Raw genomic sequence first — 12,299 nt, 5'->3', positions numbered from 1 at the left:
ACTTCAAAGGCAGTGATACAGTGGTACCTGGGTTTTCGAACATAATTCGTTCCGGAAGACCTTTCAAGTTCTGAAACGTTCGAAAACCGCGGCCTGGTTTTCCCACAGAAAGTAATAAAAAGTGGATTAATCCATTCCAGACTTTTAAAATCAACCCCTAAAACAGAAACTTAGCATGAATTTTACTATCTATTGATACCACAGATTCATAAAATTTACGGCATTCATAAACCTACATGTTCGTCAATGGGGAGGCCTGCAGGGTCTCTGGTCCCGCTCCCCATACAAGAACGCAGGATATGGTGAGGCCAAAAAGGAACACCCACGGAGCCATAGGTAGGGGAGTCATACCACTACAGTCTCACTGGAGGCTGGGTTCACTGGACGTGCGACCTGCTGTCCCTTTTGTCTGCAACCCACCGACGACTCTCTTTCACTCTCCTCCCCTCTCCTCTGTAGCCGCAGCAGTTATATTAGCGGCTAATTGGCTAACTGGCTACAGCTGACGGTCAATCAGCCACAGCTGATGGCCATCTACTACCCGAGCCAGCACTCCTCCACGTGAGGCCGAGAGCCTGTAAACTACTTTCTGGGGCTCTGTCCCCACAATGACCACAGCCCAACTTGCTAATAACACCAGAAGATGCTCACATTGCGTTTAAATAGGATTTTTTTTTTTTCTGGGATGTGAACCACTTGCGTGATAACTATGTTCTTATATTGGGTTGTGTATAGTTTGATTATTACGTATGACTGTTACTTGCTTTTTTTTAAAAATCTTTCCTGAGGTAAGTCCTGCTACTTATAGATACTATCCTTTTATTTGTCAAAGGTAAACAAAATTGGACACAAAATGGAGAGTACAGATTTAATTGGTAATATACAATTGCAGTAGAGAAAATAGTCCAGAATGAACCGAACTCTACTTTGATTTATACAGAGGTTTCTGGGAGTTTAAAAGGGAAAATGAGGAAAGAGAGGGAGGGTGGGCTGGGGCTTAGTAGAGCCAGGGTAAGTAGAAAAGCACAAAAGCAGAGAGGAATCGGTCCTTGTAAAATCCATCTGAGTTTGCTAACAGGTACTTATTGAAATTGGGTTCCTACCCCCTCACAGAGACTGGGAGACAGGTTCCCTAACTTCAGGTGTTGGCTGTAACAAAAAATTATTTGGCTGACTTGATTTTCTTGGGCAGGCACTTTAAGGGGGCTTAATGTCATCCTAGGGATGAGTCCTTGAGCTGTTACAAACTGTATTTGATTCAAATCATTACAGGCCAAAGTTGGTAGTCATATTTGACAAGCAGTAAAATCTTTTTTTCTTTAGTATTGTGTGGGGACAGAGCCAGGAGTGCAGTTTCCAGGCTCTCGGCGTCATGTGGAAAGTTGCTGGCTCAGGTAGTAAATGACCATCAACTGTGACTGGATGGCCATCAGCTGTGGCTAGTTGGCTGTCAGCTGTAACCAGTGAGCCATTGGCCACTAATATAACTGCTGTGGCTATGCTAGCAGAAAAATCGGGGCTAGCAAGAAGATGGTGGCTGAGCTAGCAAGAGCAGATTGCAGCTAGCGAGTGAGGTTGGTTGGCAGAGACAAGTGGACAGCGGGTTGCGGATTGTGTGGCTCCTGTTTCTTGTTTCTCCAACCCAGCCGCCAGCGAGAATATAGTGCTATGACTCCCCTATCTATGGCTCCGTGGGTGTTCCGTTTTGGCCTCACCATGGTCTGCGTTCTTATGTGGGGATCGGGACCAGAGACCCTGCAGGCTGCCCCACATGATCGAAGGGGAAAGGGAACTCGTCAGGGCCTCTTTAATAAGGACTCTGTCCTAATGACTTCATCACCTTCAAAGGCCTCCACCTCCATATCCCAGCACCTTTGGGTTTAGATTTCAACAGATGAATTCGGGGAGGACAGAAACATTCAGTTTGTGTCCTTTCAGAACTTACACTGGAAGGAAACCCTTGAAATGTATAAGACAGTCTTTCAGCCACTAAGGATAAGTTTAGCGGACATCAGAAAACTCTGTGGGGAAAGAAACATTGTGAACGTAATGAATATACCATGTTTCCCCGAAAATAAGACCACCTGGATTATCAGCTCTAATGTGTGTTTTGGAACAAAAAATAATATAAGACCCGGTCTTATATTAATTTTCACTCCAAAGAATGCATTAGAGCTGATGGTCTGGATAGGTCATATTTTTGGGGAAACATGGTAGCAAATATTCTGTAGGAACTCAATTGTCAGCACTTCTACTGTGGAAAATACTGACTGTAGTGAAAAAATGAAAGCTTTCTGTCAAAGATTGAATCTCTTGGAGTACAGAATTCACACAATGAAGAAAATGTAAAATGTGATAAATGTGTGATAACTTCAAGCTAAAGTCACCCTTCTCAGTACAGGAGAAAATGTGCAGTGCAGTAGAGACATCATAGCATGTAACAGAACAGGGGACCCCATAATAGGCCATAGTGAGAGCACATAGTTTCCTCGCAAAATCATCCCGGTATCCGGACCTCTGTATACTACAGTCACTTGTGGTGGCCACTCAGCCACCACCCCTGGCGTCACTTGCAAATCATGAGTCAAACCGGCCCCCCATGGGGCTATCAGACCCAACCACCGACAGTGGGGGCTTTTGACCTGCCAGGGCCAAGTCCATTGCTGCCGTTCCCCTGCTTTCAAGCATGTGGGTGCTGGCAGCAAAATGTTCCCATTTCTGCCGTAGCCTGGCTTTAACAGAGTCTCACTGGTGGTAACTTGTAATTGAATGGGAGGGGCCATTCGATGTAGCAGAGCTTCTACTGGCGCGGGCCCTCCCTTCCGTGGTCTCTCATTCAGGACTCTCAGGACGTCCCATAGACGCGAGGCCCAGTCACGCATCGTGGGAGGGTGTTTTGACACCCGGAGACCTTGCTTCAAAAGACCATTATAACGTTCAATCATGCCAGCTGCTTGTGGATTGTACGGGGTGTGAAACAACCATTGCACGTCCATCCTGGCAGCCCAGCGCTGCACTTCTTGCCCCGTAAAATGGGTACCCCTGTCACTTTCAATGACTTGGGGGCGCCCATAGAGGGCGCACAGCCGTGTAAGGGCGACCACTGTATGCCGCTGATCCGCAGCCGGACAGGGCCAAGCAAACATCAACCCCGTAGCAGTGTCCACTGCTGTAAATGCATATATCGCATTGTGGGCCTTAGGCAGGGGTCCAATGTAATCCACTTGCCAGCGAGTGAGGGGCACCCTCCCTCGCGTAATCTGCTGTGTCTCCCAGGGGAGCCTCCGCCTTTGGGGGCTGTCCTGGGCACAGACGGCACAGTCATAGCAGGCATCTGCTATCTCCTGCCATTTCAAAGGCAGGCCCCAGCGTCTGCTCACCTGCCACATGGTTCGGCTTCCAGCGTGCTGTAATTTCCTATGCAGCCAATGGGCCACATCAGTGGCAAGAGCCCGCTCTAACCATCGTACCCGTGCTAGGGCGTCTGCTTCATCATTACCTGGGGACACTAAGGGGGAGTGACCTGTGACATGCATTAAGGTCACCTCCTTTTTCTGCCCTAGGTCCCAGAGGTCCTGCCACATGGCTTGACCCCACAGTGGACGGTGTCCCACCAACCAGTTTTGGTGTTTCCATGTAGGGAGCCACAACGTTAGGCCCCGGAACACCGCCCAGCTGTCAGTGCAAATAACTAGGGGCCCAGGCTCGTGGCTGATCACCATCCACACAGCCCGTAATTCAGCCCACTGGCTACTCTGGCCCATCCCAGTATCAAACCAAATGGTGTCTGTTTTGGGCTGCACACCAATAGCCGTCCAAACAGCTGCAGCCCCTCGGCTAGAACCATCGGTAAACCAGGCATCCTCAGGTACTGGGGACTGTCCTTCTTTGTAGGGCGAGGGCTCCAAGTCCTCCCCTCTAGGCAGAGCACTTGGCTCAGCCTGGGCTACAAGCTCCACAGGCCCCAGGACCTGTTGTAGCTCTGTGCTCAAAGGGCTTGAACTAAGGGTGCTACGTTGCTCCAAGTAGGCACCCCACTTGGCGAGGGTGGTGGTCTGTGCCACCCCCGTTTTGGGTCCTTGGGTCCATGTACGGACCCACCCCTGGACAGGATAGGTTGTTCGAACCAATACGTGTGCCGTTCCTGTGATGGCTTCTGTGGCCACTAGGGCTGCATACACAGCAGCCAGCTGTTTCTCTATTAGAGAGTAGCGGACCTCCGCTCCTTTCCATAATTGGGACCAAAATCCCACTGGCAACCGGAGACGCTCCTGCCGTTGCCAGAGGCCCCATCCATACCCCTCTTGGGTTACGTGAACATCAAGTTCAAATGGGCGGCCTGGGTCCACTACTTGCAGAGCCTGTGCCTGCTGCACTGCCCGTTTCGTGGCAACGAAGGCTTGCTCTATAGCCTCAGTCCAATCCCATGAGGCCCCCTTTTTTTATCATATTGTACAAGGGCCTTGCCATTTGTGCTAAATGGGGTACAAACGCCCGCCAATATCCTAGCAGACCCAAATACGTCTGCAGTTGGGAGAACTTGGTCGGCCGGGGAAAGGCTTGTATTTTGTCAATGATTGCCTCAGGTATAACCTTTGTCTTACCCGACCACACAACACCCAAAAACTTGACGGATAAGCCAGGGCCTTGGACTTTTTCCTCATTCACCGCCCAGCCGCGTGACTTCAGGTGGCGGAGAAGAGAGGGAGCTGCTTGCTCTAAATCAGAAAGAGAATCTGAGGTTAACAGAATGTCATCAACATAATGAAACAAGGCCACAGAGGATGGGTGATCCCACTGTGCCAAATCCTGGGCCACAAGCCCGTGGCAGATAGTGGGGCTGTGCAAATATCCTTGCGGAAGGACTTGAAAAGTCCACTGACGCCCATCCCACGTAAAAGCAAACTGCTCTTGACACTCGGGTGCAATGTCAATGGAGAAAAAAGCATTGGCCAAGTCCACTACATAGTGATATGTCCCTAGGCAGACAGTCAGACGATCCATTAAATCATGAATTGAAGGCACTGCAGCGTGCAAGGGTGGCGTCACCTTATTTAACTCCCTATAGTCCACAGGCATTCGCCAGGTCCCATCTGGCTTCTTGACAGGCCATACTGGGGAGTTAAAGGGACTGTGCGTTGGCCTCACAATATATGCCTTCTCCAATTCCAATATTTTACGACCAATCTCCTCCTGTCCTCCTGGCAGGCGATACTGTCGCACTGTAACCACGCGCCAGGGCTGTGGCAACGCTTGAGGAGGGTGTTGAGCATGCCCGCGTGTCACCGCTTTCACCACCCGGATCCGGAGACGGAACTCTCCTACCGACGTCTGTAAGCTGAGGCCATGTAGCACGTCCACCCCTAAAATATACTCCGGAACGGGGGAGACATAAACCTTGTAGGTACGATGAGGGAGCCTTCCTATACCCAGTGGTAAGGAAACGGCTTTCACAGTCACAGTTTTTCCCCCGTAGCCATCAATGCAGACTGCTGGTCCGGGAAACAGTTCTGGGTTCCCATAAACGAGACTGCAGTCAGCACCAGTGTCAACTAGAGCCAAAACCCTCTGTACATTCGAAGGGGACCAATGTATGGACAGTTCCACGTGGGGCCTCCGGTCCCTGCTCGTCCCCTCTGACCGGGTACCTTGGCCCCACCCCTAATCAAGCTGCAAGGAGTCAGCCTCAAGCGGCTGCATGAAGTCCTGGAGGGACACGGGTCGCGCTTTGCCAGACTCCTCCTTTATGTTTCTCCGGAATTGTTGTTCCGGACGCAACTGTTTCCAAAGTTCAAGCAGGAGTGCATTGGGTTGCTGGTCTATTTTCTTCCTATCGACCCCTGCTGCCACGAGATCACGCCACATCTCTGCGCGTGTTACTCTCTGAGGCCCGCGACCTCGCCCCTTTACCTTTGGTTTGGGCTTCCAGGTCTCAACTGTGCGGACCTCCTGTCTTAACTTCCTTCGCCTCTGGCTTTCAACATCCCCTAGGGTGGCCATGGCAGTTGTAACTTCATGGATCCGTCGCCCTACATACGGTGTAAGAATAGCAACCAAGGATCCAAAAGCACTCGCAGGTGCAGTGTCCAAAACCAGATCTCATGCTGGCAGTAAAAAGCTCGTTATCTGGGCCCTGCATATTGAGGTTAAAAATAGCATGTCTCATACCCATTTCACGGATTATTTGCGTAAGTTCTGTATATGACTGCCATTGACTCACAGTGTCTGGCAGCTCGCCAGCCTGTTCCCATACGGTGCGTACCGCAGCCATGAGCCACGCCATTAGAGAATGGTTGCCCTGGTTGTTGGCCAACCTATGGCAGTTTTGTAACCTTTGTCGCAGGGATGGATGCACTGTCACGAAGGCTAGCTTTTCCATCTCGCCTGGGGAGCAGAGAATGTTGTCTGCTCCCTCATCCCATAAACGTAACAGCCAAGCCGAGACTGGCTCTCCAGGGCATTGTCTGTACCGCCTCCCCAGCTCCTGCAACTCAGTGGGAGTGTATGGGGTGTAGGTAGTGAACTCAGTCACAGCTGGGTTGCCGGCAGCAACGCCCCCGGGTCCCAAAGGTTGCTCACGTTTTACCCTTTGCTTCAAGATTGGCCGGGCTTGGGGGCTGGGAGCTACATTGTCTCCACTTGCTTCCTCTGCCTCTGCCTCTGCCTCAGAGTCTCCACTGTGGGGCCCCTGTTCTAACAGGCGGACCCTGGCTTCCAGCGCTTCCAACCGGGACACCTGGTCAGGCACCCGGGCCACTTCATTAAGCACATTTTCCGTGTTGAGACTCAAGGCCTTGAGGAACATCCAGCCCACACGGCCGGCCGTAGCCTTCTCCTCCTCTGGCAACTGCTCAGCCAGAGCCTGCACGGCCCTCTCCACGCTGGCCGGAGAGCCGTCCATGTCCTCCCACCCCTCCTTGGGGGCCCAACCCTTGAGAACAGTGGCCACCGGACACCACACACTGTGTGGGGTCCATACATCCTCCTGCCCAGAGTCAGACGCCATTCCTACCTGGTCGGAATCTTGCTCACCGTGCCAGGTGTCTGAGTGGGTGGAGGCCTCGATGTAAGATGTCCACAGCCCTCGGAGCCTACAGCAGCAGCCCACCAAAAAGCCGGTAATGCCTGATATGGCCAACAGGGCGGCATGCCATCCGGAGGCTCGATAGGACCACCAATTCACCGAGGGATCACGTCTCTCCCAGGCAGACTGTGCTCCCCCTCTCTGGCGTGGCTCCTCATGGGCTTCCTGAGACTGCGTTTTCACACGCACAAACTGCTCTACCATCCCTCGGAGAGCCTTGGCCGGCGCCATACCCTGCTCGCTGCGCCATTTGTCATGCGGGGAGGCCTGCAGGGTCTCTGGTCCCGCTCCCCACACAAGAACGCAGGATATGGTGAGGCCAAAAAGGAACACCCACGGAGCCATAGGTAGGGGAGTCATACCACTACGGTCTCACTGGAGGCTGGGTTCACTGGACATGCGACCTGCTGTCCGTTTTGTCTGCAACCCACCGACGACTCTCTTTCACTCTCCTCCACTCCCCTCGGCTCTCCTCCGCTCTCCTCCGTAGCCACAGCAGTTATATTAGCGGCTAATTGGCTAACTGGCTACAGCTGACGGTCAATCAGCCACAGCTGATGGCCATCTACTACCCGAGCCAGCACCCCTCCACGTGAGGCCGAGAGCCTGTAAACTACTTTCTGGGGCTCTGTCCCCACAATGACCACAGCCCAACTTGCTAATAACACCAGAAGATGCTCACATTGCGTTTAAATAGGATTTTTTTTTTTTTTCTGGGATGTGAACCACTTGCGTGATAACTATGTTCTTATATTGGGTTGTGTATAGTTTGATTATTACGTATGACTGTTACTTGCTTTTTTTAAAAAATCTTTCCTGAGGTAAGTCCTGCTACTTATAGATACTATCCTTTTATTTGTCAAAGGTAAACAAAATTGGACACAAAATGGAGAGTACAGATTTAATTGGTAATATACAATTGCAGTAGAGAAAATAGTCCAGTGTCATGCGGGAGACCCTGCTCGCTGCGCCATTTGTCATGCGGGGGACCCGCGGGGTCTCTGGTCCCGCTCCCCCCATAAGAACGCAGGACATGGTGAGGCCAAAAAGGAACACCCACGGAGCCATAGGTAGGGGAGTCATACCACTTTATTCTCTCTGGCGGCACTATACTCTCACTGGAGGCTGGATACACACTGTCCACAAACCGCCATCCACGCTTGCCAGCCCAGCCGCCATCTTCTTGCTAGCCCCATCCTTCTTCTCTTTCTCTCCCTCTCTCCTAGCGTAGCCACAGCAGTTATATTAGTGGCCAATGGCTCACTGGTTACAGCTGACGGCCAACTAGCCACAGCTGATGGCCATGCAATCACAGTTGGCCATTTACTACCTGAGCCAGCACCTGTCTATGTGAGGCCGAGAGCCTGGAAACTTCTCTCTGGGGCTCCGCCCCCACACTCCACCCCTACAGGCTCTCGCCTCACAATCTACGCGACAAGCGTCTTCCGCGAGGGGACCTGTGCGAGGAGCCTGGGGGTGAATGCAATATCCTGGACACAGCCAGGCTCTCTGGGCACAGCCAGGGTTTCTCAGGGCACCACCAGTGCTTCTGGGCACGGCCAGACTTCCTGGACTTCTTAGGGTACCACCTGTCTTCCCGGACACAGCCAGGGTTTCTCAGGGCACCACCAGTACTCCTGGGCACAGCCAGACTTCCTGGACTTCTTAGGGTACCACCTGTCTTCCCGGACACAGCCAGGGTTTCTCAGGGCACCACCAGTACTCCTGGGCACAGCCAGACTTCCTGGACTTCTTAGGGTACCACCTGTCTTCCCGGACACAGCCAGGGTTTCTCAGGGCACCACCAGTACTCCTGGGCACAGCCAGACTTCCTGGACTTCTTAGGGTACCACCTGTCTTCCCGGACACAGCCAGGGTTTCTCAGGGCACCACCAGTACTCCTGGGCACAGCCAGACTTCCTGGACTTCTTAGGGTACCACTAGTTTCCCCGGGCACAGCTAGGGTTTCTCAGGGCACCACCAGTACTCCTGGGCACTGCCAGACTTCCTGGACTTCTTAGGGTACCACTAGTTTCCCCGGGCACAGCTAGGATTTCTCAGGGCACTGCCACTTTCTCTGGGAACAGCCACACTTCCTGGACACAGCCAGGGCTCTCAGGGCACTGCCACTCTCTCTGGGAACAGCCCGACTTCCTGGGCACAGCCAGGGTACCTTCAGGGCTCTACTACTCTCTCTGGGAACAGCCCGACTTCCTGGGCACAGCCAGGGTACCTTCAGGGCTCTACTACTCTCTCTGGGAACAGCCCGACTTCCTGGGCACAGCCAGGGTATCTTCAGGGCTCAGCCAAACTTCCTGGACACAGCCAGGGCTCTCAGGGCACTGCCACTCTCTCTGGGAACAGCCCGACTTCCTGGGCACAGCCAGGGTATCTTCAGGGCTCAGCCAGACCTCTCAGTGCACTGCCACTCTCTCTGTGCCTCTCAGGGTACCCTGCTGGAACAACAGCGACTCACAATCAAGGTGCTTACATATTCTCAATGGCGGCCAGTCAAGAGACAAAAGCAAATATCCCCCAGTTCCACTAACAACAGTTCCCAAACAAACAGTCAAGCAGTCCATTAAATTAGGGATGGAAGGCAATTCCCCATAGTCCATAGTCATTCACCAGGGCTGTCCTGGGGGTGAGGGATGACTTTGACCTCACCCTTATCTCCCACGGAGGACTCAGCAAGCGTTACCTCCTGGGACTACAAGTCCTGCATCCGGGCTGCCTGAGCAGGAACTTCCCCGGCCCACAGGGCTGCAACGACCTTCGCTTTCTCCGGCCTGTGCTGGTTGGGGAACCGTCCACATCTTTCCACCTCTCCACGGGGCTCCATCTCTCCAGCAGCTGCATGGCTTTTCCTGTGCTGGTGGGAGAACCGTCCACGTCCTCCCACCCCTCCACGGGGGTCCAGCTCTCCGGCAGCTGCTCCTCCTGGTCTTCCTGAGACTGAGTGTTCATGCACACAAACTGCTCCACCGTCCTTTGGAGAGCTTTGGCCGGCACCGTATCCTGCCGACTACGCCATGTGTCATGCGGGAGACCCTGCTCGCTGCGCCATTTGTCATGCGGGGGACCCGCGGGGTCTCTGGTCCCGCTCCCCCCATAAGAACGCAGGACATGGTGAGGCCAAAAAGGAACACCCACGGAGCCATAGGTAGGGGAGTCATACCACTTTATTCTCTCTGGCGGCACTATACTCTCACTGGAGGCTGGATACACACTGTCCACAAACCGCCATCCACGCTTGCCAGCCCAGCCGCCATCTTCTTGCTAGCCCCATCCTTCTTCTCTTCCTTCTCCTCCTCGTAGCCACAGCAGTTATATTAGTGGCCAATGGCTCACTGGTTACAGCTGACGGCCAACTAGCCACAGCTGATGGCCATGCAATCACAGTTGGCCATTTACTACCTGAGCCAGCACCTGTCTATGTGAGGCCGAGAGCCTGGAAACTTCTCTCTGGGGCTCCGCCCCCACATCCAGAATGAACCGAACTCTACTTTGATTTATACAGAGGTTTCTGGGAGTTTAAAAGGGAAAATGAGGAAAGAGAGGGAGGGTGGGCTGGGGCTTAGTAGAGCCAGGGTAAGTAGAAAAGCACAAAAGCAGAGAGGAATCGGTCCTTGTAAAATCCATCTGAGTTTGCTAACAGGTACTTATTGAAATTGGGTTCCTACCCCCTCACAGAGACTGGGAGACAGGTTCCCTAACTTCAGGTGTTGGCTGTAACAAAAAATTATTTGGCTGACTTGATTTTCTTGGGCAGGCACTTTAAGGGGGCTTAATGTCATCCTAGGGATGAGTCCTTGAGCTGTTACAAACTGTATTTGATTCAAATCATTACAGGCCAAAGTTGGTAGTCATATTTGACAAGCAGTAAAATCTTTTTTCTTTAGTATTGTGTGGGGACAGAGCCAGGAGTGCAGTTTCCAGGCTCTCGGCGTCATGTGGAAAGTTGCTGGCTCAGGTAGTAAATGACCATCAACTGTGACTGGATGGCCATCAGCTGTGGCTAGTTGGCTGTCAGCTGTAACCAGTGAGCCATTGGCCACTAATATAACTGCCGTGGCTATGCTAACAGAAAATGGGGGCTAGCAAGAAGATGGTGGCTGAGCCAGGAAGCGCTGATTACAGTTAGCGAGTGAGGTTAGTTGACACAGAGAAGTGGACGGCAGGATGTGGATAGTGTGGCTACTGCTTCCTGTGTCTCCAACCCAGCCGCAGTGAGAATATAGTGGCATGACTCCCCTACGTATGGCTCCGTGGGTGTTCCTTTTTGGCCTCACCACGTCCTGCGTTCTTATGTGGGGAGAGAGACCAGAGACCCCGCATGACACGCTGCATTACACGTTGCCATGCTCCAATTTTAATTATTTTATTCCCATGTCACAGCCTTATTCCAAAGAGATATCTCTGTGAACTTCCAAATCTCATGGCAGCTGTGAATTTAAAAGGTACACTCATGGAGGTAGTATCCATATTCTCCTCTCTCCTTTTTTACTTTGTATTGCATAATTTTCAAGCCACACAGAAAACCACACAATACGTGTTTTTCTACACCCATTTACTGTATGTAAAAAACTAATAATTTTGCCATATTTGCTTTGATTGATTTTCTTGGAAATTTTTGAGATTAATTTACAAAAATATCAGTTTAATCATAAATACTTTAATTATGAGTGCCTTTATAAAACCAATATGTTTTTCTGTTATTGCACTATTATTTTTACACTAAAGAATAACCCCGTGCATATCCAGCTTTCCCCAATTGTATCCAATGTCTTTGACAGGTGTTGCTTTTTGAATCGGGTGTGTTTTTTTGTTTTATTTTTTCTTTTTTGGAAACGAGGCTTTGTACGTGGCGGCAAACTTCAAGTTTAACCCCTAAGGTTTGGGGCTCCTGACACAACCCCGGGGCAAGAGAAAAGGTCAAGGGCAACATCTTAGCAACCAGGTAAAGGAGTGCAAAGGTTGCTAAATCGGGAAAATAAGTGGCAGCGGTGTTTTATGGGAAATGTAGTCTATGGAACTGGCTGGCCGCGCAGGACCCTGGGATCCGGTCTTCTGGGCTCCATCGGCTTCTGTAAAGCTCTAGTCCCGCCTCCCTGCTTCTGCTCTGTCTGTGGTCGCTTGGAGAACAACACATCGTGGACCTCGTCTTCCACGCGGACGCGGAAGATTCGCATCGAAAGTGAGGGCGCGGGGGTGA

The sequence above is a fragment of the Rhinolophus sinicus genome, chromosome 16 (genome assembly GCF_057876585.1).
Source record: "Rhinolophus sinicus isolate RSI-liver-muscle chromosome 16, RSI-T2T, whole genome shotgun sequence".
Classification (NCBI taxonomy): domain Eukaryota; kingdom Metazoa; phylum Chordata; class Mammalia; order Chiroptera; family Rhinolophidae; genus Rhinolophus; species Rhinolophus sinicus.
The sequence above is the reverse complement of the archived record's forward strand: the minus strand, read 5'-3'. Positions refer to the sequence as shown.